This window comes from Antechinus flavipes, chromosome 6 (assembly GCF_016432865.1).
Source record: "Antechinus flavipes isolate AdamAnt ecotype Samford, QLD, Australia chromosome 6, AdamAnt_v2, whole genome shotgun sequence".
Classification (NCBI taxonomy): Eukaryota; Metazoa; Chordata; class Mammalia; order Dasyuromorphia; family Dasyuridae; genus Antechinus; species Antechinus flavipes.
The window spans coordinates 29,426,405-29,453,066 of NC_067403.1; the positions used below are offsets into that span (position 1 = coordinate 29,426,405).

At 36.2% G+C, this 26,662-nt stretch overlaps 1 protein-coding gene across 4 annotated transcripts in view; it reads right to left on the bottom strand.

The window, feature by feature from the left end:
- Positions 1–26,662, bottom strand: part of RBM47 (RNA binding motif protein 47) — a 139,986-nt gene that overhangs the window by 111,351 nt on the left and 1,973 nt on the right. For 3 of the 4 annotated variants that reach the window (XM_051965954.1, XM_051965953.1, XM_051965947.1), the window contains exon 1: positions 26,520–26,625. The exons of the other annotated variant lie outside the window; for it this stretch is intronic. The gene's annotated coding sequence lies outside the window, so the exon portion shown is untranslated. Of the gene's footprint in view, positions 1–26,519; positions 26,626–26,662 lie in introns of those variants that run through there. 4 annotated transcript variants of the gene reach the window in all.

The window sequence follows — 26,662 nt, forward strand, 5'->3', positions numbered from 1 at the left end:
GGACAAAAAGTCAGCCTGTTCTGCTAGAGTCAGTGATACTGCTCTTGATTGGAAGATGATAATGGTGGTACGTGGTACGGGCAGCTGCATAATACTTCTCCATTTGGCTCGTTCTCACTAGTTCCCAAAACAGCAAGTTCCATCATCCATCTCAGCTTTCCCACTGACTTATCATATCTGTGTGGAGGTGACATTGGGATGAAGTAAAAGAAGCCAGTCAGATTCACCAACCCTCTAATCCGAGGGCTGACTTGAAAATCAGGAGATATTTTTGCTCATAACTAATCTGCTCACAAAAATTTATGTTGACAGTAGTTTGGATAAGACAAAAGTATTCCACAAAGTCAGTATTCCCCGATTTATACAACTTTATAGTTGGGGAACTAATTGGGCAGAGCTAGATTGGTCCCGGAGTGAGAAAAACTCCTGAGTTCAAATCCAACTTCAGACACTTACCAGCTGTGTAATGCTGGGCAAGCCTCAGTTTCCCCATCTTTAAATTAAGGATAATAACACCTACCTCACAGGACTGTTATGAGATTAAATGAGATAATATTTGTAAAGAGCTTTACCACACAGGCAGAATAAAGCAACCATGAAAAATATAATAAATAATTTAAAATACAATTAAAATAAAATATAATAAATAATTTAGGTCAAGACAATATGATTAAATGCCACACACACACACGCGCGCGCGCGCGCGAAATCTTCTAAGTTCAATTTAACCAAGAAACCATAAAAATGGCAATTTTTGTTTTAACTTCAATTCAACCATCCACAAATCATGTGAACCAAGACCAAATCAAATCACTTCTCCATAATCGCAAAGCGAATCATTAAAATCCTTGAAGAGGTTTCTTTAAAAACAGCTACATTTTGTTAGGGCACCTAAGTGGCACAATGAATAGAGCACTAGATCTAAAATCAGAAAGAATGGAGTTCAAATGTAGCTCCAGATACTTACTAGCTGTGAGATTGCTTGCCTCAGTTTCCTTATCTGCATAATGAGCTGGAAAAGGAAATGAATGGCAAACCACTCTGGTATCTTTTTTTTTTTTTGGGGGGGGGGGGCGGCTAGACAATTGTCATTTTACACCAATTGCCCAGCATCTCCTCCCCCCAAAAAACAAACAAACAAACAAAAAAAAAGTCAAACAGCTAGTAAATGTTAATTCAACTCCTCCTGAGTCCAGGGCACGGCACCATTAAGCTGCCCCATTGCTCTGGTATCTTTATCAAGCAAATCCCAAATAAGGTCACAGAGAATTGGACACAACTGAAAACTGAACAAAAACAATGTTTTGTTAATCACTCAATACTCTGATCTGTATCAGGATTATTTAGTCACTTTACTCTTTCATTCACTCTGTAAAATTCTTGAAGTATTGTATTATATAATATATAGAGACATAATATCTCTAATAATATTATATAGATACACAAGATCACATATAAACTCAGTTTGGAGATAAATGCTATTCTATCTCCAAAAGATGAGATAGAAGATAAGAGTAGAACAAAAGAGAGAGAATGAAAAATTACATGTCAACAGAACTTCACTCTGCTGTTTAACGCCTCTCCCAATTTGGCACAAATGTGTCCAAGCCTATTTCTCCTTTCCACATTCTACCTACTCGCCAAACTGCACTCCTAACTAGTCTAATTCATTGTAATCACGGCCCCTATATGGGCCACTGCACTCTAAGAATTCTTAATGTCCTTTAAGGCTCAGCTCAGAGACTATTTCCTCCGCGAAGTCCGCCCCGATTGTCTCCTAGCTTATTAGAGTTCCCTCCTTCCTCAGATTGCCTTATATTTATCTGGATCTGTGCTGTATCCACATTCTCCCACCCAACAGTGCATGAAATGTAACTGCCTTGAGGGAAGGGACTCTGTATTCTTTATAGATATTCCAAATGCCTAATACAGGATAGAGTATCTATTTGTTGAATTAGTGTACTTTTTTAACAATAGCAAAATAACTTATTTGGAAATCCCGGTCCTACAGAGTAAATCTCTTCTCCACAGAATTGTTGAAATTAAATCAATGGACATTCTAGAGTTTGTGTAACCATTTCCTCCCATTTTCCTAAAAACCATTGAATTCCCTAGGATTTTAATTAAACATTTTACTTTGTTCCTATTGAAATCTGCTAAATGTAAAGGCAGTATATATATATATATATATATATATATATATATATATACATATATATATATATATGTATGTTCCAATTAAAGGTGGTGCATTTTCCCCCTCTTTTTGCAATAGGGCAGGTATTTAATCCTATAGATTTTTACAAGGCCTTTACTACACCCATTCCTTTTCTCACTCCCCACAGAGGTCCATTCCCAAGCATCCCACAGTCCCGCCTTCCTTCCAGTAAGGTCACATGAGGTCCTGATGTCTTGAATATGAAAAATGAACATCATTCAAAGTGAGGTAGCTTCCTTTGATCTCCCCTTCACCTCAATATTCATCCCCACCCTTCTTCCATCCTCCAGTTGCCTTTTTTTTTTTTTTTTGGCTCTACAGATACCCTTGATATGATATGTATCTTCTGTAAACAAATATACCCCCCACCCCTCCTCATCCTCTAATCTTGGCTCTCTCTCCTTATCTACAAATTCCTTCTCCACAGCATTTAGATACACCCAAGTCATCTCCACGCTTTAAACTTTTTTTATTAGATCCCAGTCATTCCTCCCTTTCTCAGGAAAACTCCTTGAAAAAGCTGTTGACTTTTTTTCCCCTCCTACCTTCCACTTCATCTTCTCTCAATCTTCCACCCTTTGCAAACTGGCCTCTGATCTCACTAAATTGAAAACTGTTGTCTCCCAAGTTGCTCAAATTGCCCTTCCATCCTCGTCTTTCTCAAACTCGTTGCTGCATTTGATAGTGTTGACCATCTTCTCTTGATTTTGTGACCCTACTCTCCAATTTCTCCTTCAGGCTGATGGATCCTTCTTGTTTGTATTCAGGCAGCTAGGTGAAGTGGTTAGAGCATCGTGTCTGAAGTCACGTAGACTCATCTTCCATAGTTCAGACGATTTGTTAGATGTGTGACCTTTGCCAAGTCACTATACTCTGGTTGCTTCAGTTTCCTCATCTGTCAAATGAGCTGAAGGAAATGGCAGCCACTCTAGTATCTTTGCCAAGGAAATCCTAAATGGCAGCAGAAAAATCAGACGTAGCTGAAAAATGTCTAAACAACTGTGGGTGATCCCCAGGATTCTGTCCTGCTCTCTCTTCACTCTCTCCAACTGTGAGTGATCCCCAGGATTCTGTCCTGCTCTCTCTTCACTCTCTCCCTTGGTAACTTCACCAGTTCCTAGAGATTTATGGGAGATAACTATGCAGCTAGCTCACAGATTCATAACTCTGATTCCATTGTCTCTCGTCTAGTAGATATTTCAAGCTAAATGTAGAGCAAAATTCATAATCTGCCCCTCTTCTTCCTCTTTAACTTACACAGTCATTCCCTTCCATCACTCTAGACTAAACTGTTGGGAACAACTCTCTAATCTCTACTTGTCTACTTTCTAACTGCCAATGTGATTTTCCTAACGTGAAGAAATCAATTCAGGGCAGATTGATACAAAGCATTTCTTTTGTATTTCTAGTCTTTCCCTTAATTCTTTTTTTTTTTTATAACACTTTAAAATTTCCAACCTTATAACAACTCATTTCACAGACATGTATGATATATAAATATATATTATATATTGTAAATAAATAAAAATAAATAAATCTATGAAATAATAAAGTATTATCCACATTATAAAGATCAGGAAAGTGAGAAGCTGTGACTTACCCAATCAGATAGCCAATAAGTATCTTAGGTAGCAGAAGAACTTAAGTATTCCTACCCACCATATCCTCTCTCTTAGCTCTCAGAAGTATCACATATTGTTAAGTACCTATTGATAATCATCCAATTATGTAGTTATTTAATCTTTTCTGAAAAGCAAAGAGTATCCGCCTAAAAGACCAAATGGGACTGACCTTTGATATCACAAAGGAAAATTATAATCATAATGTCTATCTTGAAAGTAAAGGGATTTGAAAACTGCAACTGTAATTGTCATTCATTTCTCTGGGCAAAGATGGCAACTCAGGCTAATAAATGATTTAGATTTTTAAAAAACTCATCAGTTCTATGTCTATGTTACATCTAAAACCTAAAATTAAATTGATAAATTGTCCATTAAGAAGTGAACAAAAATTGAAGAGAAAACATGAAAGAACTACTTTGGCTTTTGGGGGCAGGAATGGAAAGTATCAACAGATGCAAACTTATATTGATCATAGTTAAAAGATAATTATCTCTATATGTGAGCAGAAATGAAGAGGGATAGATTCTCTAAAATCTATGCTCCCCTCCAAAAAAACAGTTGAAAACAAAGACAAAGATATCTCTATCTATCTATCCTATCTAGAGAGACAGACAAAGGGAGAGAAAGAAAGATATGTTTGTTGGCTCAAAGTTTTTTAAGGAAAGGATGAAAAGGAAAAAGCTTAAGATTTTATTTCTCTTTAAATGGAGGCTCATGAGAGAGCAAGGAAAAAGGGGAAGAACTCTGAGGAATATGGTTAAAAAAAAAAAAAAGGAAAGAAATGGCACAAGTCAGGGGCAGCTAGGTGGTACAGTGGATAAAGTACTTGCCATTAGGAGAGCTGGGTACAAAACCCTACCCCAGAAACTTTTTTTTTTTTTTTTTTTGCTGAGGCAACTGAAGTTAAGTGATTTGCCCAGAGTCACACAGCTAGGAAGTGTTAAGTGTATGAGACAGATTTGAATTCAGGTCCTCCTGACTTCAGGGCTGGTGCTCTAGCCACTGTACTACCTAGCTACCTCCTCTACCTCAGAAACTTGATATTTACTAACTATGGGACCCTGGACACATCACTTAATCAGGATTGCCTCACACACACACACACACCCCCCCCCAAAAAAAAAAGAAAGAAAGAAAGAAAGAAAGAACAGGCTAGTTTTCAATTTGCTACTGAGTGAAAAGAAAAAACCCAAATGAGTATTTATTTTTATAAATTGGGTTTTGAAATCAGAATTTATAGTGAATAGCTAGTACCACCAAGTTTGTCCAAGAAAAGTCTCACTTTTTTTAAATCTAAGACATAATTTGTCCCAAAGTGTTCTTATGATTTCATTAGTCGAAGAAAGAAATCTGAGGAAAAAAACGATTAATGTTTAGCACCTAAAGTACAAGTATTAAACATGAGGCAGCTGAGTGCTGAGTGCAACCTGAATCCAACTGAAATGGAATTGCGCAATATTTAACAAATAAATAAAAATAAATTAATATCGTCAGCAGGGATCCTTAGATGGACAGGTTAATGGCTTCCAATTTCTCTCTGAGTTTGACATCACTGACCTAAAGCAAAATAATAATCCTGGATTTTACTATGTGTGTGAGCATTTTCAGTCTCTTATTATGACCAAGGTGCTGACTCTACACAATGTGAGTTCTTTTTTCCCCCTTTTTTCCTAAACTAAGTCCCCAGCCTTTGGTTTCTGGAAATTCTTTAGTGTATTACTGCAGAGCAGAGTGGTGTGAGAAGGATAAAGAGATTAAAAATAATTGTAGTTAACCCTTTCAAGAAAAAAGTAGGCAAAAAACAACTTCAACTAGAGGCTGTCATAATTCTTTATGGAAAGCTCGGTACACATAGGAGACTTACAGGAAACAAAAATAGGGATTCAAAATTAAACCTGAGATTTAAAAATAAATTTATATTGATATCTTTTTTTACATTAACTAAATTCCCTTTCTATCCTCTTCCAAGACCCATTTCATAACAGAGACTTCATCTCTTCTATGGTACTGGGTTTTTTCTTTTTAATTTCACAATATTCATTTCTGAATTTTTTACGGTGGTTGTTCTTTCTCCAAAATGAAGCAAGAAAGTGAATGTGACTTTATGAACCAGAAAACATGAAAACAAAGAGCATAATGGAATGAGAAATGAAGGCTTGAAATGTTATCCAGCCATTATTTCTGGGATATTGCTTGGAAGGGCGGGAAGAGAAAGGAGGAGGAGGAAGGAGGAAAAGAGGGAGTCTCTATTTCCCCATTCATGTTTCTCAAAGACTTCCCTAGTCTCCTCTTCCTCCTCAATACACCCAGGTATCCCCTTCAGGCATCCTTCAGGCTATAAATTTGTCCCTGGAGAGACTACTCTGTTGCAACTGTCAATCTAGCTAGTAGAATACCTGTACTTATGGGACTATAACACTAATATGCTTATTATCATCATTAACAATATCATCAAATAATTAGTGCTAATGCTGTATAATTCAATGACTCATTATAAGAAGAATTTAATAGAGTAGGTGGATAATTGTGTACATCCTCATATGGTATTTTTAATGAAGACACAGAAAGATGGGTAAAAGGACATCGAGCAGGTCAATTTTCAAACCCCAAAAGCTCCTTTAATTAAGAAAGATGTCATGAGATGGAATCAAGATGGCAGAGTAAAGGCAGGAACGAGAAAGATGTAACCAGCTTGTGCTTTTACATCAAATATGCAATGTGAAAGAGTAGACTTACTCTATGTAGCTCCAGAGGCCAAATTTTTTTTTTTCTTTTTTGGTGAGGCAATTGGAATTAATTGGCTGACCCAAGGTCATATGGATAGGAAGTGATAAGTATCTAAAGCCAAACTGCCCATTTCTCTTGACTCCAGGGCCAGTGCTCTATCCACTGTGCCATGTAGCTGCCCCAGGAAAGCAAATTTGAAATTATAAAATTATAAATTTAAATTATAAAAAAATTAAATTATATAAAAAAAGCTTTTCTTCTTCATATAAGACTATGAACTCCTGAAGAGCAAGTAAAATTCTTGGACTTTTTGTATACTCTGGCTCAGTTAGGATATCATCTGGAGCAGAATAGGTACGTAATAATTATTTTTATTATGACATAGTTTAATAAGTTATAAACTTAACTTTTATACCTCACTTCTTGCTTATAAAGTTTTTGTTTTGTCCAGGTGGGCTGCATATTATTTACCACTATTTCACAAATGATAAACAGATTTTGAGAAGAATCAATTATCACTAAGTCTTTATCTAGTTCTGAAACTAGACCCCAACCAACAGTTTTGACTCAAGCTATTTTGCCTCCCCAAGTGCTGATGCCTGTACTTCCAAAACAAGTCCATAAAAATATTTAAATAAATAGAACCAAATAATTAACAATAATCAACAAAAAGCAAACAAGGAAAATATATTTGTTCTGTGACTTTTTCCTATTTTTTTAACTATTAGTCAAGAAAACTTCCATTTAACTTACATTAAAATTTTTTTATTGTATTATCAACAAACAAAAATAATATACAAAACAGAAAAGGCATTGTGTAGGAAATTGAACTGATTTTTATGAGAATATAAGTTTACACAAAATTGCTATTTCTGTTCCCTTCTAAAATTTGTCTTCAGAACTTAGTTTTTATCACCTTTCACTCACCAATTTGCTCACATTGCCTCCTTCTGTTCACTAATAATAGGTTTAAAAGGTCCCTTGGGAATCCCATGAGCTAAATAAATACACTGCGATTCCTCAAGAGATAATCGATTATACACAAAAACTCAAGACAAGGGGAATAGGAAGGATAATATATTAACCATATCCTTATTCTCAATGATTGATTTTTAGCAAAGCTGCACAACCGCTTCCATAATTAGCACTTTGCTATTTTCACAGCTCATACCAACAATACTAACAATTGATGTTTCCCACACTGGTTCTTTGCAAAGATTTTATGTCCATTTGACCTTCACAATTATCATCCCAGCTTTCCAGACAGAAACCTCAACTTAAGAAAAGTTAAATAGCTTGTCTAACATGTATAGAACTACTAAGAATTCACCCCAGATCTTGCAGAAAAACCATCGCTGTTCACCAGCACTCCAACTCACAGGAGTAGCTGAGAACTACTGCTGGTGGGAGAAGTATTTCTAGTCTTCATTCATTCCTGGATGTAATCTAGGAGAGTAAAACAGATCTGCTTATCAGAACAGCTCCACACCCTAGCTCCGAGAAATAACCAGGTCTGATAAGGAAAGACTTCCAGCTTTGGCTCCATGGCTCAACCCTTGTATAGTATTAACGTAGCTGTAGTTAGTCTTAACCCTAAGGGACCAACGCACACCAGGCTCTTCCAACCTCATTTTCCCACATCAAGTCTTTTAGCATTTTAAAGGGTTTCCTTGGCAAAGATGTGGGAATGGTTTGCCATTGCCATCTCCCAGTTAAGTGTCGAAAGTCAACTTTAAACTCCACTTTCTGATTTTCTGACTTCAGGTCCAGTACTCTCTATTATACCACCTAGTATTAATACTAGTCTACAAAAGAGCAGGAAAAACCCATTCTTTTGCTAGTTTCGAGGAAACAAGTTTCTAGACTCAGATTTTTTCCCTCCTGTCAAATAGACTAGGTCACGCCAGGCAAACATGCAAATCCTCAATTTTAGAGATTGTTGGAATGCTAATTATTCTAATTCTGAATTATCTCTTTGCCAAGCCATGTGTTGTTAAAGCAGTGTAACATCTACACACTTGAATTCCTGCCTAGGGTTTTGGTAAGGGCGTGTTACACAATGACTAAAAGGAACATACAGCCATAGGAACATCAAGGCACTTAAATTTGGCTTCTATTCTATAACTTATCTAGTTTCTTTTTTATGGAAAGCAGAGATGGGAAAGCTGAAATTAGCCATAAAAAATTATGTCCTTCATGTATACTTATATTGTATTTAATTTATACTTTAACATAGTTAACATATATTGGTCAACCTGCCATCTGGGGGAGGGGGTGAGGGGGAAAGGGAGGAAAATTAGAACAAAAGGTTTGGCAATTGTCAAAGCTGTAAAATTACCCATGCGTATAACTTGTAAATAAAAAGCTATAATTAAGAAAAAATTATGTCCTTTCTAATGATCTCAGCATTATTATTTTTTCATTTCAGTTTCATGCAAAAATAGTTAACAGATCAATTAAATGGAGCCATATAAATTTGTTATTCAGTCATTTTAGTCATGTCTGGCTCTTTGTAATCCCATCTGGGCAAGTGACTTGCCCAGAGTCACACAGCCAATAAGTACCTGAGGCCAGATTTGAACTCAGTTGTTTCTCCCTCCTGCCCCAGCCAGATAAATGAAAACTTCACAAGGCTGAATTTGTGATCAAACAGGGTACTGAAGTTTGCTTTGTATTACATGCGTATATACAGCCATTCAATTCAACAAACATTTGTTGTTATTAACATTATTAATCACCTACTGTATAAAAAGCACAGCGCTAGATTTTAGGGATACAAAAAACAAAACAAAACAAAACAAAAACATTCCTTTTCTTAGATACATGAAACAATTCTACCCCTAGATAGCTTAAGTTCTGCTAAGAGAAAGACCCAACATAATCTGTGTATAGTATACATAAAATCTCCATTAGGATCCTTTAGATCCTGGACAGTTCATTTAGACTCCGCCAACAAAAAAGGAAAACAAAGTAGTTGAATTTTAAGAGACAGGAAAACGTCACAGAACAAATACATTTTCCTTGTTTGCTTTTTGTTAATTATTTGGTTCTATTTATTTAAATGTTTTATGTAGCCCTTTTTATGGACTTGTTTTGGAAGTACAAGCATCAGCAGGTCCATCCTAAATGAGAAGTTTTCCAAGTGTGGGACATGATTGTGTCTGTTACCTAGGACCAATTTTGCTAAAGACAGATGCTCATCACCAGAATACTGGTGAGTAAGTGATGAATTTTTATAGCCATGGTAGCACACGAACTGTCCATTAAGGTGTGGAAACACTGTCATCTGCATCAGTGGAGTGAATACAAATACCAAGAGAGTCCTGGATTTCTTGACAAATCCATGAATAATTATCATGGGATATAAGAGAATATTTTGCCATAGAAAAGAAATTACCTAAAAATAGGTAGGAAGCACAAGGATAAAGAGGCTCTTTTCTAGGTATAAAAAGTATTAACAGAGGAACCCCTTAGGAATTAAAGCCAAGACCATTTTTATTAAGCTATTTTCCCCAAAATGAAAATTTCAAATACTACTGAGAACAAACAAAAGAAAAATTTTACTAGGTTGGTTTGGTGAGCATGTAAATTTCAACGTGAACTTATAATATTTGACATGAAGTTATTGAAGTACAATGTTTACTTTAGAGGAAAAGAATCCAAACTAAACAAAAAGAAGATCTCTGAAATTACTACTTCCAATTTAATAAAAGGACCTATAGATAGCCACAGAGCATGGATTTTGAAGCTGGAGTCCATGGAAAACACCATTGCCCCACCATTGCTGAAATTATAAAAACAAGCTTTTCTTCTTCCTATAAGACCCCCCCCCCCAAAGGACCAAGAACATTGTCTGCAAAAGTGAATGGAAAAAAATTTCCCTTTTTATTTTCACTTTCAACTGAAATTTAGCATTAAAAAAAAACTCCAACAATTATGAGAAAGGGTTCACCAGCTTCACCAAACTGTCAAAAGGATCCATACAAAAAAACAAACAAACAAACAAACAAAAAAAAAAAAAACAAGCAAAGAACTCCTGCTCTAGACTATTACCTAAAGGCAAGAGACTTTTAAATGTTCTCATTACCCAAAATGTCAACAAAATGATCAGCACTGTCTAGGCAGGTATTGGAAATATGGCAGAAAACATCATCCAAACCAATTCACTCCAACATAATATGCTATCCTGGAGAGAAGGGACTGGCTTTTCCCTTTGTTTAATCCCTAACTGCTTAGCTTAAAATAGCAGCTGGCACACAGCAGGCATTTAATAAACGTTTATTGGCTGACTGACTACTATGTACAAAGCAAATACAATAGGCAGTGGAGATGCAAAAACCTGATTACCCTCAAGAAGGTCCTTACTCCAGACATATTCCTGTCAATAGATAAATAACAAGTGATTTTGTTTTTTGAAAACAATAGTAGGGAGATCAAGAAAGAGTTCTTAACTTGGAAAATGTAGGACCTCAGAATCCCTTGAGTTCAACCTCAAGTATGGGGAAACTGAGGCGCAGAGAGGTCAGATGACTTGCTAGGATTTGAAGTTACTAGCTTAATACTTCCTGGCTCCTTCTAGACTTGGCATCCAGCATCCTCTCCACTCTACCACGGAATGATACCAACAGAAAGAAAGAGAATTGGAACTAGACCTAGTAATTAGGACCAATCTAGCTAAGCAGAGATGCTCACGGCCAGAATACTAGTGAGTAAGTGATGAATTTTCATGGCCGTAGTCATGAGTTGTCCATTAAGGTGTAGAGAGGACACAAATACCAAGAGAATCCTGGGTTTCTTGACATATCTAGTATCATGAGAATTCCCTCCATCAGGAAATCTCCCAATTTGTGGCAATTCCACATTGTGCATCCACAAACTGTGGTCATTTTCTCCAATAATGAAATGTGTGATGGATTTATGGATCCTGAACCTTCAAAATTAGCTTCCATTTTTAGAAATTGGTGATTACTTATTTTTGTAAAAATCCAAGTAGGGTCCCAAACACTTTGGCAGTGTTGTTCAATGTATAAGTCTGAGCTAAGTAATGCTTTGTTTCTCCACGTTTTGGTTTCCTCATCTGCAAAATGAGTTGGTTGGAGAAGACACTCTTTGAGACTCTGGCTCATGCTCTCTTCCACTGAAAACACAGCCTAAGTTATTATTTCACCTCAAGAATTCAACATGAATTTTAAAAAGTCACAGAAATAACTGCCCTATAGGCAGTCAATTACCTATTCAAAGTATCTTCTTTCTTAAAAATGAAAGCGAATTTTGAAAGTTTTCAGGGTCCATAAATCCTTTAGGAAGTACCCCAGAGTGAACCCTATCCATCATTTAGCCCAATTAAATAATTTCTTTATACCTCTAAGTTACCATTGGCCTAAACATATCAGTAAAAAAAATCTGGAGTTGGACGCTTACCTAGTTATATTTATAAAATATTTTCCTCTGAAACTACCCTGTTACCCAGCATTGCAGTGTGCTCCCACTCATCGAAAAGCATTTCTTGAGAGCTTAATGTTTCCATTCTGTCTATTCAAAGTCCATCCCCTTCCTTGCCAAATCTGAAAAGATGCTTTTGTTTTTGTGTATAGATACAAAAAAATTAAAGGTGACCATACCTAATATTTTAAAGATAATTGTAGAATGAGTCTCCTTTTGAATTTTCAATAAAAATTATCCTTTGGGGGAAAAGTAACCATTTGGCTAACTGCAAAATGGAGACTGGTAAAGTTTATTGTCATTTTTAATATATCAGTGAACACTTTTGCTAAACTCTTGACTATTTTTTTTTCTTTTGAGGAAATTGGGATTAAGGGACTTGTTCAAGATCACACAGATAGTAAATGTCTGAGCTAGATTTGAACTGAAGACCTCCTGACTCCATGACCAATGGAGCTTTATCCACCATGCCACCTAGCTGCCTTTTCTTGAGTAAAGCCTGATTGACTGAGGCTTGGAAAACTTTGGAAGTAAGCACAATTCAAAGCAAGTTTTCTACCAACACATTCTTCAGAGGGTAAATTTTAAATAAGGGACACATCGATATAGAGACATTCACAGAAATATATTTAAAAGATCTACAGATATAACTGAAAAAAAAAAAAAAAAACCACAGCCAATCCTTATTTTCAATATTTAAAAGAAACCTCCTGGTGGTGGTGGTGGTGGTGTGTGTGTGTAAAATTCTACTTTCAATACACATATGATTTATGGGAAATCCAAATTGTTCATTACATAAAACATTAATTTTTGAAATGTTGCTTTATATAATTCTGGCTGAGTACATGTGTAGGTAACATTTTCCATTTACATTATTTTCCATTTTATAACATACTGGAAAAGTTTATTATTGTAAATTGGTAATGTGGGATACTACTTTTACTATATAAGTACATATGCAGAGAAGAAAAAATCATTGAAACGTGAAATGCAACTTGTTCTTCATCAGTCCATCACATTTGCCCAACAGAGGACCATTCAAAAATGACAGAGTATACATTGACACAGGAACAGCAGGTTCTTTCTTTCCCTAATATGAACCAATTTATTTTGTATGAAATAAAGGTTTCTGCTTTATGAGTTTCACAAGGTAGTTTCTTAATGAAAAATAGCTAACACTTATAGCAAACTTGTAAAGTTTGCAGAGTGCCTTTCACACACAGTCTTATTACCTACTTGAAAGTACCCCATAATCTAGATACTATAGGTATTATTATCCCCATTTTATAGATGGAGAAACAGGCTTTGCAAAGTTAAGTGACTTAATTGTGAAAACATAACTAATCTATCTGTGCCAGATCCAGAAATCAAATCTGAATCTTCTAGACTAGATTTTTTGTAGTATGAATCCTTCTGAGTGTCTAGAAAAGACTATGTTTTTTTTTTCTTTCTTCCTTTTTTTTTTAATAGCTTTTTATTTATAAGTTATATGCATGGGTAATTTTATAGCATTGACAATTGCCAAACCTTTTGTTCCAATTTTTCCCCTCTCTTCCCCCCACCTCCTCCCCTAGGATGACTAATACAGGTTAAATATGTTAAGGTATAAATTAAATACAAAATAAGTATACATAAGACTAGGTTTTTAAATGAATAAAAGAAAATATGGCTATAAAAAAATTAAAAAGGAAGAGTAGAGTTAAGGGAGGAACTTCCCAGACCCCAGTTTAAGAACATCTGTTCTTAACCCCCCAGGTACAGTGCTCTAGACTTTTAAACAGAAAAAGAATATACATTAATCTCCTGTAAGCAAAAAAATATATTTCACTTAATGTTATTTTCAGCATATTGAGTGGTTTCACAGTATAAACACACACATATTCAATAGTGTTCCTTTGTGTCTGTGTTTGTGTGTGTAGGCATTTGAGATTAAGTGATTTGCCCAGGATCACATAATTGGAAAGTGTCTAAAACTGAATTTGAACTCAGTTCTTCAGTGCTCTAACCCCTGGACTCCCTAGATGCTCTAGTGATGTTCATGTTAAATGGTCACCAGCAGTGAAGCATAAGGGAGTTAGTTGTGTTGATAGTTGTTTTCTTGGTGGAAGGGATATTGGAGTGAGTAAAGATTTGGATTTCTGTCCTTGCTCTGTCACTTAACCGACTGTGAGACCTGAATAATCACTTGATTGTCACTTCTTGGGTTGGAGGGAATAGACTGGAGATGTTGAACTAGGTGGATTCCAAGGTCATTTTCAGCCCTAAGTTCTTCGACATTGAAGAAGCAATCAGTTGACTTAATTGGGATGATGGCTGCCATCTTTTTAGTAGCCACTTAAAAGTCAAATAATTCTGCCCTAACAACCAAATATGAACAAAAGCAACAGCAACCTTTGGTGATCTGGATGACGAATGACTTTTTAAATACATATGTTGGGTTGGTTTCTTTTTTTTTTTTTTTTTTTAGTCATTTCAGTCACGACTGACTCGTGATGATCCCATTTGAGATTTTCTTGACAAAAATAGCAAGAGTGGTTTGTCATTTCCTTCTCCAATTCATTTTATAGATAAGGCAAACAGGGTTAAGTGACTTGCCCAGAGTAATAGATCTACTGAGTGTCTGCCCAGCACTCCATCCACTACCCCGCAAGCTTGTCCTGTTCACGTGCCTAAATACAAATATGTTCAGCTAACAAGCAGAAATTGTATGTAAACAGCATTTACTTCTTGACTTTTGTGGATCTTTGAGAACAATTTCACTAAACGTTTGGCTATTGGCGATCCTGTACTAACACTTCTGAAGAAACTGGGAGGATTCATAAAGAGCCCCTATTTCTATAATCCTGAAAAGTCGGTGGTGACAAATTGAAGTTTTCACATTGAGAAAGAGCGTCAGGTTGGAGTGTGGGAACGATAGATTGAAGTATTGTTTTTCAATTCATAAAAGGTTAAGAAAAAATTTATCCACAGTCCCAGGAAAATACTAAAAACTAAAACCGACAATTATATTTCATTATAGGTCAAGGAAACATAGCTATGTAATCGAGAGAAATTCAGGAATTCCTGCAGTAGCAGTTAGCATTTGGCAAATCCTCAAAGGTAGGAAGAAGATACTAAGAAAATAACAAACTTGTCTTGACAGTTACTTTCATGACAATCATTAATTCTAATTGAATTATAATGGGAAGTCATAAACAATTCAGTAACATGAGTTACTGCAGTTTAATCATCTTTAGGGCACACAATACACAACACAGGCCTGATTCAAAATGGAGTGCAGTAGGATTTAGATCCAAATTTTTAAAAGATTGCAAAAGATGAAGCTTTGATTTAGAAACAGGAAAGTACTAAAGTGATTACAACATCCATCCTCCAACATAGCGTGTTTCCTCATTAGTCATTTAAAACTCCATCAAGGACCATTGTGGTAAACTGAAAAAAAAAAAAAAGGGAAATCACAAGCAATATGGAGGCTGGATCTAGAGCTCTCTGAAATGGAGGCCCCATTTGTTTGCACATGAACTACACATCCAAATGTGTGTGAATATGCAGTCATAAATATCTAAAGAGTAAGTTAGAAGTTGTCATTCCTATCTATAGGTGTAAATTTGTTTTACTGAAAAATGAAAAGTTTTACAAGATTATATTATATAAATATCATGTTATAAAATTCTTATGTAACATAACACATAGATACACACACAAACATACAGTCTGCACTCATAATTCAATTCAATTCAACCAAAATTTATTAAATTCTTACTATGTGCAAAGTGCACTAAGAAGAAACTAAGAAGAGGCAGTATGCTATAGTAGACAAGGAGCCTATTTTGGAACCACAAAGTCGTGGCTTTAAGACCCATCTCCACACAAATTGCCTATATAAGTGAGATTCTAAATCTCTCAGGCCCATAGATAATTTTCTCAAGATCACATACATGTTTCTGAAAAGGGATTCATCTGTATTTGTAAATGAAGTTTTTCACTGAGAGTTCCCTATTCTGGGAAAAAAAACCTAAATCACTCATCCTTCAAGGAATCTTTCTATCCACTAAAACCTACTTCTATCTATTCTTGCCTTTAAGTCAAGCGGAAAAAAAAATTATTCTCCAAACCTGTATCCTAGGAAGATCCTTAAACTCCTAATAGAATTTGTGAAAACTCAGCTATTAACCTTTCACTTTTGCTACCTGTAAAATGAATGCCCACAATCATGAATTAATTTTTAAAAAATTATTCTATTAGTTTAGGAGGCTAAAGTCCAGCATCCGATTTGTAAGTCTCTAACCTTCTATTTGCACCAGAAGATATTTAATTCAATTCTACAAGTATTTATTCAGGACCTGTTAAATAAAAGGAACAATAATAGGCCCCGGAGATAGAAAAGCAAAAATGAAAACAAAAACAAAAACCTGTTCTTGAACTTACATTCTATGGAAGAGGGGAACAATGTATATATAAAAAATGAAATCTAAAATAAAGTAGCCTTGGGGGAAGAGATTTCTACCTGAGCTGAGCTTTGAAGGATAAGGGAAATCAGCACAAGATGGAAATGAGGAGGGCATTCCAAGTAGGACTGTCTATGCAAAAGCAAATGTAGCACAGAGCAAGAAAGTTAGCCAGGCTGGAGCTTAGTGTTGGAAGGAGAGAAATGGAGACTAGGGCCAAGAGGACAGATTGAAGCCACACTGTGAAACGCTGTAATTGAGACACGCAAGTGGGTGTTTGAGCCTTAAAGGTGAGAAAGGACCAGTGAAGCTTCTTGAGCGTGACGTGAGTGACACGATCAGACTCCGTTTTAAGCTGTGTGAAAGATGAAATAGAAAAGGGGAAGACTTGAGTAGGGAATCTCAACTTTCAGATAGTAGTGATAAAGAACTAAACTAGAGAGATGGTTTGGTGAATGGAAAAGAGATGTCATGGAGGTGAAATTAGTAAGACTTGGCAGCCGAATGAATATATTGGGGGAAAACTGTAAAGATGGTGATAACCCATAAGAGAGTTAGAGGAGGGGAAATAATGGGTTTGTTTTGCAAATGCTGAATCTGAGATTCCTATAAATTATCCAATTGGAGGCATCCTTTAGGCAGTGAGTGATGATTTCAGGAGACTAAGCCAGAATATAAAGATCTAAGAATCAATTATGTGATACTTGAACATGTTTAACATGCATGGGACTGCCTGCCATTTAGGGAAGGGGGTGGAGGGAAGAAGGGGAAAAGTTGAAACAGAAGTTTTTGCAAAGGTCAATGTTGACCCACTGCACATGTTCTGTCAATAAAAAGCTATAATAAAAAAAGAATCAATTATGTGGATGTCAACAGTTGAGGTTGACAAAACAGAAAGATAAAGAAATCACAGGATCCTGTGAAAAATACTGAGGAAGAATCAAAATAAGAAAAAACACGACATGAAAACCCAGGCATTAGAAGTTGTTCAAGATAGAATGTTCAGAATCACCTGTTCCAGAGCTCAAGATGGGTAAAGACTGAGAAAAGAATGCTGGATTTGGCAATTAATACACCTATCACTGGTAGCCTGGAGGGAAGCAGTCCAGGTGAAAATTAAGCTAATGGACTTTATGAGAAAACTGAGGAGTTTAGGTATGAAAGGAAAGAAATATGGAATGGCACAACAATAGGATGGCATAATAATAGCAAATTTCATTTAGAGGAATAAAGATCAAGAATATCAAAGGAATTATACAGACCAATATTTTTCACCATTTACCAAGACATGGTCAAAATGGATGCATGATTTAGACAAAGAGATATCAAAAGTAATATTACCTTTTAGATTTATGGATAGAAGAATTTATGAATAAACACAAGATAGAGAACAATGGGAGATGTAAAACAGGTAGTTCTGAATATATTACATTTAAAGAAGATCTTAAAGAAATAAAAACAATTTAGCTAAAATTCAAAGGAAAGAAGAAAATTGGGGGGATTGCATATGAGTAAGTTTCTCAAGGAATGCTCATCAATTGATGAATGGGTAAATATACTTGTGCTATAAGGAAAACCTGGGAGATGTTTGAAAAACATGAAAAGACTTGCATGAAATAATGAAGAGTGAAATGAGGAGAAACAAGAGAATGTCATACACAGTAAGAGCAATATTGTTTGAAGAGTTAACTATGCACAACTAAGCTATTCTGAGGGTTTTTCTATTATAAATATGCAAATCAACAACAAAGGACCTATGAAAGAATATGTTATCCACCTCCAGAAAAAGGAGTGGGGAAGATGGAAGACAGCTTGAAATTTAAAATGTAACAACAACAACAAAAAAAGAAATATGGGATGGTAGCTTGAGGAGATGGTAGGACCAATTACCACTTTTTTTTTTTTTTTAAGGATGAGAGAAAACTGGGGATTTCTGAAGTAGGGGAAAAGCTAAGTTAAAGAAGTAAGAAATGACCGAAAAAGGATAGTCTTACAGAAACATGGGGAATATATATATATATGTATATATATATAAACTGATGCAGAGTGAAGTGAGCAGAAAAAGGAAAATGAATAAGATAACGGCACTGTAGAATGCAATGATGCTTCCAGAGGACCAATGAGGAAACATGGCCTCAAAATACAGAATTTTTTAGACATGGCCAATGAAGAAATGTTTTACCTGACTAAGCATATTAGTTACAAGGGTTTAGTTTTTTGTTATTTTGTTTTTCCCCCAGTGGGATGGAAAAAGAGGGTTTAAAAAAAAAAGCTTGTTAACTAAACTTTTTTTTTTAAGTTGGAGAAGGGGATAAGCTCCTAAAGACAGTAGAATATAGGTTCAAAATCGTAAGTAGAGGGTTGGCTTTTGCAAGAACTACTTTCAAGCCTAGGTCAAAGGGAGAGATTACAATGGATGGACGAAATATTTTCAGGGAAGTATTTGTGAAGTCCTCTGTGATCATGAAATAGCTAAGGGAAAGTACTGGTGCCTTGAGAAATTAGAGACAATTAGAGATCACGGATATTTACAAGTACCCTGGAAAGCACTCTTGGATGGGATCAGCCTGAAGTAGCCATGCCATGTTTCATACACAGGAAAGTTATTTCTACTTTGAAGGAATGAATACATGGCTTCTAATTAATAAGGACCTAACTGCAAGATAAAAGAAACCGATTCTATGGCTTCGTCTTATTTGAGACAGCAATTTTTGTTTGCTCTCAAAATTGGTCCAAAGTGATACATATTAGTAAAAATTTTGGAGTAAGTCAAACCTTGGTTTACATTTAAATAAGAGCTAAACCAGCAGTTCTCAAAGTATGGTCTGTGTTTCTCTAGGGCTTCCCAAGATCCTTTCAATGAGATCTCTAGATTAAAAACTATATTTATTGATGTTTGGACATCAATACTTATATTGTATTTAATTTATACTTTAACATATTTAACATGTATTGGTCAACCTGCCATCTGGAGGAGGGGAGGGGGGGAAGGAGGGAAAAAATTGGTACAAAAGGTTTGGCAATTGTCAATGCTGTAAAATTACCCATGCATATAACTTGTAAATAAAAAGCTATAATAATAATGTTAACATGAATAGTTTTATCATCTTTTAAAAAGAATTAATAAATACATTTTAAAATGGTGTCAATTTTATTTTCTAATATGCTAAATATTGGTAGATATAATCCATATAAAGAAAAAGTCTTTAGATTCCTCAATCATTTTTTAAGGGTAGAAATGGGTCCCGAGACTCAAAAGTTTGAGAACTCCCAAGCTAAAACTGCATTTTTCTTAATACTTGAAAGAGGATTTTTCTTGCCTACATCTTGTTCACTATCTCTCCTCCATACCTTATGTCCTGTGAAAAATAAACCAACTCTCAAAGTAAAATGGTGCTGTAAACAACACCATATGTTCATAAATTTCTGTTATAATGTATTTACTTGTCTTTCCTCTTCAAACTCTTATTTCTTTCATCTCCCCATTTCTAAATAAGAAATGAAAATGTTTCCCCACCTGTTAGTATCTCCCCCTCTCCTCATCGCCATCATGGTCACCCATGAATCTCTACATGTTTGGTAAGTAAAAGAGTACTAATTATGTGTGCTGAAAAGTAAAATGAGAAAAAATTCACAGGTCTTTGAAACTGACCCTGGCTTTAACTTCTGCTAGGTTTCACCACTACCCAATATCATTTCATCCATGGCAAATTTATCAAGAAAAGAGAGCAAGTGGTAGAGGAAACTTTTTGACAGCAGTGTATAGTATCTGGTTTTTGAGATAAGTTTGTGAAAGTGTTATGGCTTTTCTATATTAAGTACTGTGCATTTTCATAATAAATGTCACCTAATATCTGGCAGTTGACTAGAATTTAAGTGATTTGTCAAGGTCATGGCGAAGGTAGGATTTGAAGCCAGAACTTCTAACCCACTAAGTACTCTTTCTAGAAACTAGAAAGTGCAAGCCCCCATTCAGTTTAACCTGCATGTTGAGGCCTTCTTTTAGAGAGAGAGAAGAGTGGGGTTTTTATTTCTAGTAAAAAAAAAAAAAATAAAGATATTCAGCCCAATTTACTGAGGGGTCATTCTAGAAAAAAAGCTTCCCTACAAATAATATAACCTAGAAACCAAACCAAAATTTATTCTGTAAGAAATAATAGTCGACTCCTTCAGTGGCAAAGATCATTTAATCAGAGCCAAGGTTCTGTGCTTTTACCCCCAGGTTAGGGCCCAGATGAGTCAAGTCTTTTAGCATGGAGTAAAATTACACGCTAAAATCCCAAATGGTAAAGCAGCCAAACTTGGAACATTATCGGTAGTTTGGATTCAGTTGATACATTCAACATCATCTCCAAATCCTTCATTTCTAATACAGTCAGTGTTCATCTTTTTCTCCCCAGAGGACCAAATTCTGCTGTTTGTCATCAGGCCAAACTCCCACAAACTTAGGGCTTGGGCAAGATTAGCCGAATGGAGTCTCCGGTGGCAGCATACTGCTGCTTTTGTCTTTAACCACCTAACTGGGATCAAAGGTGAATCTGCAAGCACTGCATTCTTCAGTGTGAAAGTTATAGTCTAAAATAATAAGGTCATCTGTATTGAGAAAGAACTCAATCATGGATTTTAGCAGATAAAATGTAAAAAACATCAGGCCATTGAGTTTTCAGTTAATAATAAGTTGTTGTGCTCCATTGAGTTTTCTGTGTCACCAAACCCTCCCAGTCATAGCTAACAAAGCCCACATTGTCTTAAGAAGGCTACTGAGAAGATGTGCCTAATCTTGGCAGGAGCTTGGTGTACCCAGAACCATGTTTTTTTTTTTTATTTTAAATACAATAATAAAAAGAAATCTCCTTTAAATTGTCTTGTCAAAGATAAGTAGCAGTGTCATTCCCATTTGTAGATGCACAAAAATTTCACCTGGAAATCGAACTGAAATCCTAAGTTTGAAAATTGTGTACCAAATTATTTTAAAACCACTCTGTGATAAGTTCATTTTGTTTTTATACAAAACTTCCCTCCCCCCAAACGGGAAGAGTTACACAAAACATTTTATCTGAGAAAAAAAGGACATTTAAAGTACAGTTTTAGAGGTTCACATTTCCTAAGTCAGGTAAGTGTAGCCTATTTCAGTTTTCTATTTCACAATACTTTTTGTATGCATTTACATGCCCACTGGCATGCAACTGGTGCATATAACTCAATGTTACCCAGTGGGGGCAGTCAGTGTGGTATACTGAAAAGACAGCTGGACCAAACCGGTTCTAATCCTGGCTCAGATACTACCTGACCACTGGCAATTTGCTTACCTCTCAGAGTCTGTTTCCTTCTGTCAAATGGGCAAAATCTTCTTTCAAATATACAACAGAGCGAGAGTAGTCAGGCACAGGCAACACTCCAACCCTTTTATTTTACAGAGGGAGATAGAGACTGAAGGAGTAGGGTTCAGATAAATAGTAAAATCGAATTTGAACCCAAATCCCTTCACCACACCAAATTGGAAACCAATTTAGGGATCGGCTAGTTCAACACTTTCCTTAGAGATGAAGAAACAGATTCAATCTGAAAGCCCTATAAAAATGAGTTATTATAACACAGAATGTTTTTGACTCCCCATCTGACCTTCCTCTATTGCTAAACATCCCTGAACCCCTCTTCTCCAAATCTGCAAAGGATGGATAATATTGGTTTAATTTATCATTACTAAGTATAGATCTCCACCCCTTGCCTTTCCCAACTCTCCCTAAAATAACAGAACCAAATGTCAACTGATCCTCTCTGGATTTCGGTTTTCCCATTAATGTCATAAGAGGATTGGACCAGACAGCCTAAGGTCCCTCCCAGGTTTTAATCTATGACTTCAAAACACATTATTTTCTAAAGGCAAATTGCAGAATTAAAAAAATTCTTGGGAATAATTGACTTTCCCCCCTCTCCTTTAACTCACACCTTTCTGTGTGGCTAAGAATGAATTCTATTTTTTAAATGTAGACTATAGAGAACCAGGCAAGGGAAGTTGAAAATCCACAATTTACCCTAAAAAACAACTTCCTGAAAAGTAAATATTCTTAATTTTGATTTAATTTTAAAACACTACCATCAAAAGAGCAACGACTAATTATGCTTTGTTTTACAGAAATACTAATAGCAGAAATAAGGAATTCCAAAGTTACCTTTAAGAACTAAACTAAGGTAATAAGTCATATATTGGCCTCCTGGCTGTTCTGTGAATAGGACACTCCACCTCTCAGCTAATTTTCTCTGACTGTACATCATACCTGGAATACTCTCCCTCCTCATCCTGGCTTCCTAGAAGTCTCAACTAAAATCCCACCTTCTAAAGGAAACCTTCCCTAACTCCTCTTAATTCCCCTGCCTTCCCTTCAGTTAATTATTTCCTATTTACCCAGTATAATGCTTGCTTTGTATATATTTGTTTGCATATTGGATCTATCCCATTAGATTGTAAACTCTCTGTGACAGGGACTATTTTTGCCTCTTTTTGTATCTCCAGTGTTTAGCGCAAAGCCTGATCCATAATAAACACTTAATAAATGATCCCATTTGACCTTTACATAAATAAAAAATCCTGGGTGGTACCTAAGGGTTTTGTTATCCATTACTTTATAACAACTGAGATCTTTGAGAGTAAATGGTCATTCAGCTCTTAAAGGTCAGTGGCAGGATTTGAATCTAAGACCCATGGATCTAAAGCTAGTGTTGTTTTTCTTTCAGCCCAGTCACCTCCCAGTCTTCCAGGAGGACAATATGGAACCAGCTGGTTACACATATGTAAATGGATTATACAAAACACATAACAGATAGTCATTGAATGTGTTCCCAGTAGATCAAGCACCTTGCTTGAGATATTAAGTAAAAGTCAAACCCAGAAGGATAGAAAAGAAAGGGAAGAGGGGAGTGGAAGGGCCAGGGCCTTTAGTAATCAGCTTATTTCTGATAGAATAAAGATAACATCTTCAATTCATTCAAATTTTAAGTCCAAAGCCTAGCAGCAGATGAATCTGAATTACAAAGAGACTAAACCTGGAATTACTAGAATGGCTTTTAGCAATCCTCTCCAATAGTCGGAAAGAATTTATAATCTCCACAAGAGCTACAAGGAAGTTGTACACCCCATATTTCTAACCTGTTTTGCACCACCTGTTTCTAGGTTGGCTACATCATAGCTACCCTATCCTTGCCCTTCCTGTGGAAGAGAAGCCACGTCCCCAAACTTTCTGATTAATTATACTCGGTAAATGCCAGTAACTAGGCTCCCTACATAGGCTGAGAAGAGGGAGACTGGCAGACCAGCAGGCTTGGCGGAATCACGTCAGGAGTCAGGTGAAGTGAAATCATACCAGCAGGGTTTTAAGAGCAAATATAAAATGTGGTTATGGCTGGATGCCTATTCTCCTCAAACTCAAAGTTCTGTTTATAACAATTTACGAGGTGACAATGAAACAGGTACTTAATCACTCCTGGGGTATTTCAACTCAGAAAATTTCAAAAGCAAGCTATCCACACTGTCTTTGTAACCCAAACCATCATTATTTCATTATTAAAAATCTCCAATATTACTGAGGTTTTCGCCTAACCATTATGAAATTAGGAAACAACATCAAGAGATGCTGTTAATTCTATTGAAAGAGAAATTCTCATCAGACCAATATTAGGAATTTTACAGTGAAATGTTTATGTGAGGATCACTTTTTGACAAGCAACTGGATGAACTTTTATTGCTGGAACCTTGAATCCAGGGCTGACAAAGGCTTTCCTGGTTTCTGAATTTTGTCCCAAACTAGGGTATTATTATATTAAAAGAATGGTTATCCAAGCTTCCTGTGTTCTTCTAACTACTTTCAAGCAAGCATCAAGTTGATTTTGGGGTGAATTCTTTAAATAACCCTGTGAATTAAGATGAGAGACTTAAAAACTTGGGTGGAAACTATGTGCGGTTTCACCATTTCTCTTTTAAAATAGTCTTAAGTTCCATGCTTTGCATCGTTTCTTTTTTTTATTTTTTAGAGTTGAAGTCAAATTTGACAAGCAAATCTAACCACTGGTAGGAAAGTAAATTCTACTGAGTATTCTCTCACACCTTAAATGCTTGTCATTAAATGTCCCCCCAGTCAAGTCAGTCCTTGAGCAAAAAGAATTCCCCCCTCCCTCCAAATACCCATTCAATCTCAATATTCAATGCTTATTAAAGAAAATACCATTTGCTTTAGAGAGTAAAAAGGGATTGAAATTTACTAGGTTAGTAAATTTGCCTTTCCTTGCTTCCTCCCATTTTTTCAACTACAGTATGACAAATTACTGGCTATAGAATTCATCAAAATTCATTCCATAATAACTAATGATAAAGATATAGTGTTCCTCTCTCTAAAAAGTATTCTGGGCAGATTTAAACATCAATTCAACATACATCTACAATCTCAGTACTAAGGGAAATGATTTTTAAAAATGAATACTTCTCTGATTATTAAAATATGTTCACATTATCTTAAAAGAAAAAACTTAATTCCAGAGAGCTTCTACATCATAAATTAATGTGGAGAAATAGGTTGGGGAGGCCCAGAATTATAACAGCACTAGAATATAGATATAGTCACAAGTAGATTTCTGGTAACCGATTTTTCCAAACTTCATTTAAAAATCCTAGCAAAAAAACAAGACTGGTTTGGAGAGGCTGTGTCCGGTCATCTACTAATATATTTACTAACTCACATAGGCAAACTATCTCGAAGACGGAAGAAAGTTAAGGGTAAATAAGAAAAAAAAAAGTGGAAAAAAAAAACCCCTATCCTTCCTCCTCCTTCTTCCTTTATAAGCCTCCAGCTTCATTTTTCTGTTATCTTTTGCATTGTGAACTTTGTTAATAATTCAAAACTGGATTGTTTTAAGATAAACTACCAAAAAAAATAATACTATCATGTTTTCCTTTCTTTTGTTAAGCTGAATTGCTTTAAGGTTTTTTTTTTCCCCTTATGCCAGGCTCAGCTTGATACCAGCCCGTGACCTTTCCCCTTTCTGATCTGGCACCTGCGCTTCTCAAATGTGTTCAGTACAATTGCCAGCACGCTGGTATTTGTGGTCTGGATTGTAGCTATTTCAACATACTTGTTGCCCACTAGTGAAAAGCTTCCCCCTTCACCCCACCCCCCCACCCGCCTTCCTTAAAATCATGTGAGTTTGGCTTTAAAAGAATACATTGTCGCTCTGTGTTATTCTTCAAGAAAACAGTGATTCATAAAAAATGCGAGGCAAAGTGGCCGGATTTTGATTTCGAATTGGTAATGTACTTGTGGAGGACGATACCTTCCCCCTAAGTAGCTATGTCCTAGGAGCAAGGTCATATCCCAAAATGTCCAGAAGAAAAGCCAGAAAATCAGTTCTCAAAAAAAAAAAAAAAAAAAAAAAGCTTCACTCCGATTGCTTTTCATTGACCTGACAACTATCGGTTCATTTAAAACCCCTGAACTTTTGGTCTGGGACCTCAGACTTTGGTGTGGAGATCCGAGTTTTGGCTTCCAACAAAATAATCCACCTACTTGAAAACTAAGGTGCCCTCGGAGGTGGCTCCCGAGAATGGAGTGATTTGAGGCCGGCCGATGTTCGAACACAACCCTAGTTCCGCACGTCGCCCCGCTCTCGGCTAATTATCTAATTTTATTCACCTGTGCCTCTTGACAGATTCAATCAAGTCTTTTTTTTTACGCCCGAAAAAGCTGGATCTCTTTCCTGGGAAACTATCTCTCATCGGAGGAAAAGTGCTTTCTTAGGAGAATGTTTAGGGCTTGGGTTTTCTAGAAGCTGACGCTTTTAAAAGCTTTCCTGGCAGTTTACTTCCTCCTAAGCACAGATCATCAGAGAAAAGGGGGAGGTTGGGGGGGGGGGGGGGCAAGGAACCAAAAGGACCAAAAGAGCTGAGGAGGGGCGGGTGTTAGAGGGGGAAAAAAAATCACAAGAAAAACAAATAATTTGAAAGAAAGCAAAATAAGCCCCCCCCCCTCTCTCCCTCTCCCCCCCAAACCCGCAAGCACCAAACCAGCCACTTACCTGTAATAAGGATTCGAAGGGCAATCGCTTCAGAAGTTCACAGCATTCACAGAACAGAGCAAAATACGCGACTGGGAAGTAACCTCCAGCGGCATCCTCCTCCTCCTCCTTCTCCTCTCCTCCTCCTCCTCCTCCTCCTCCCT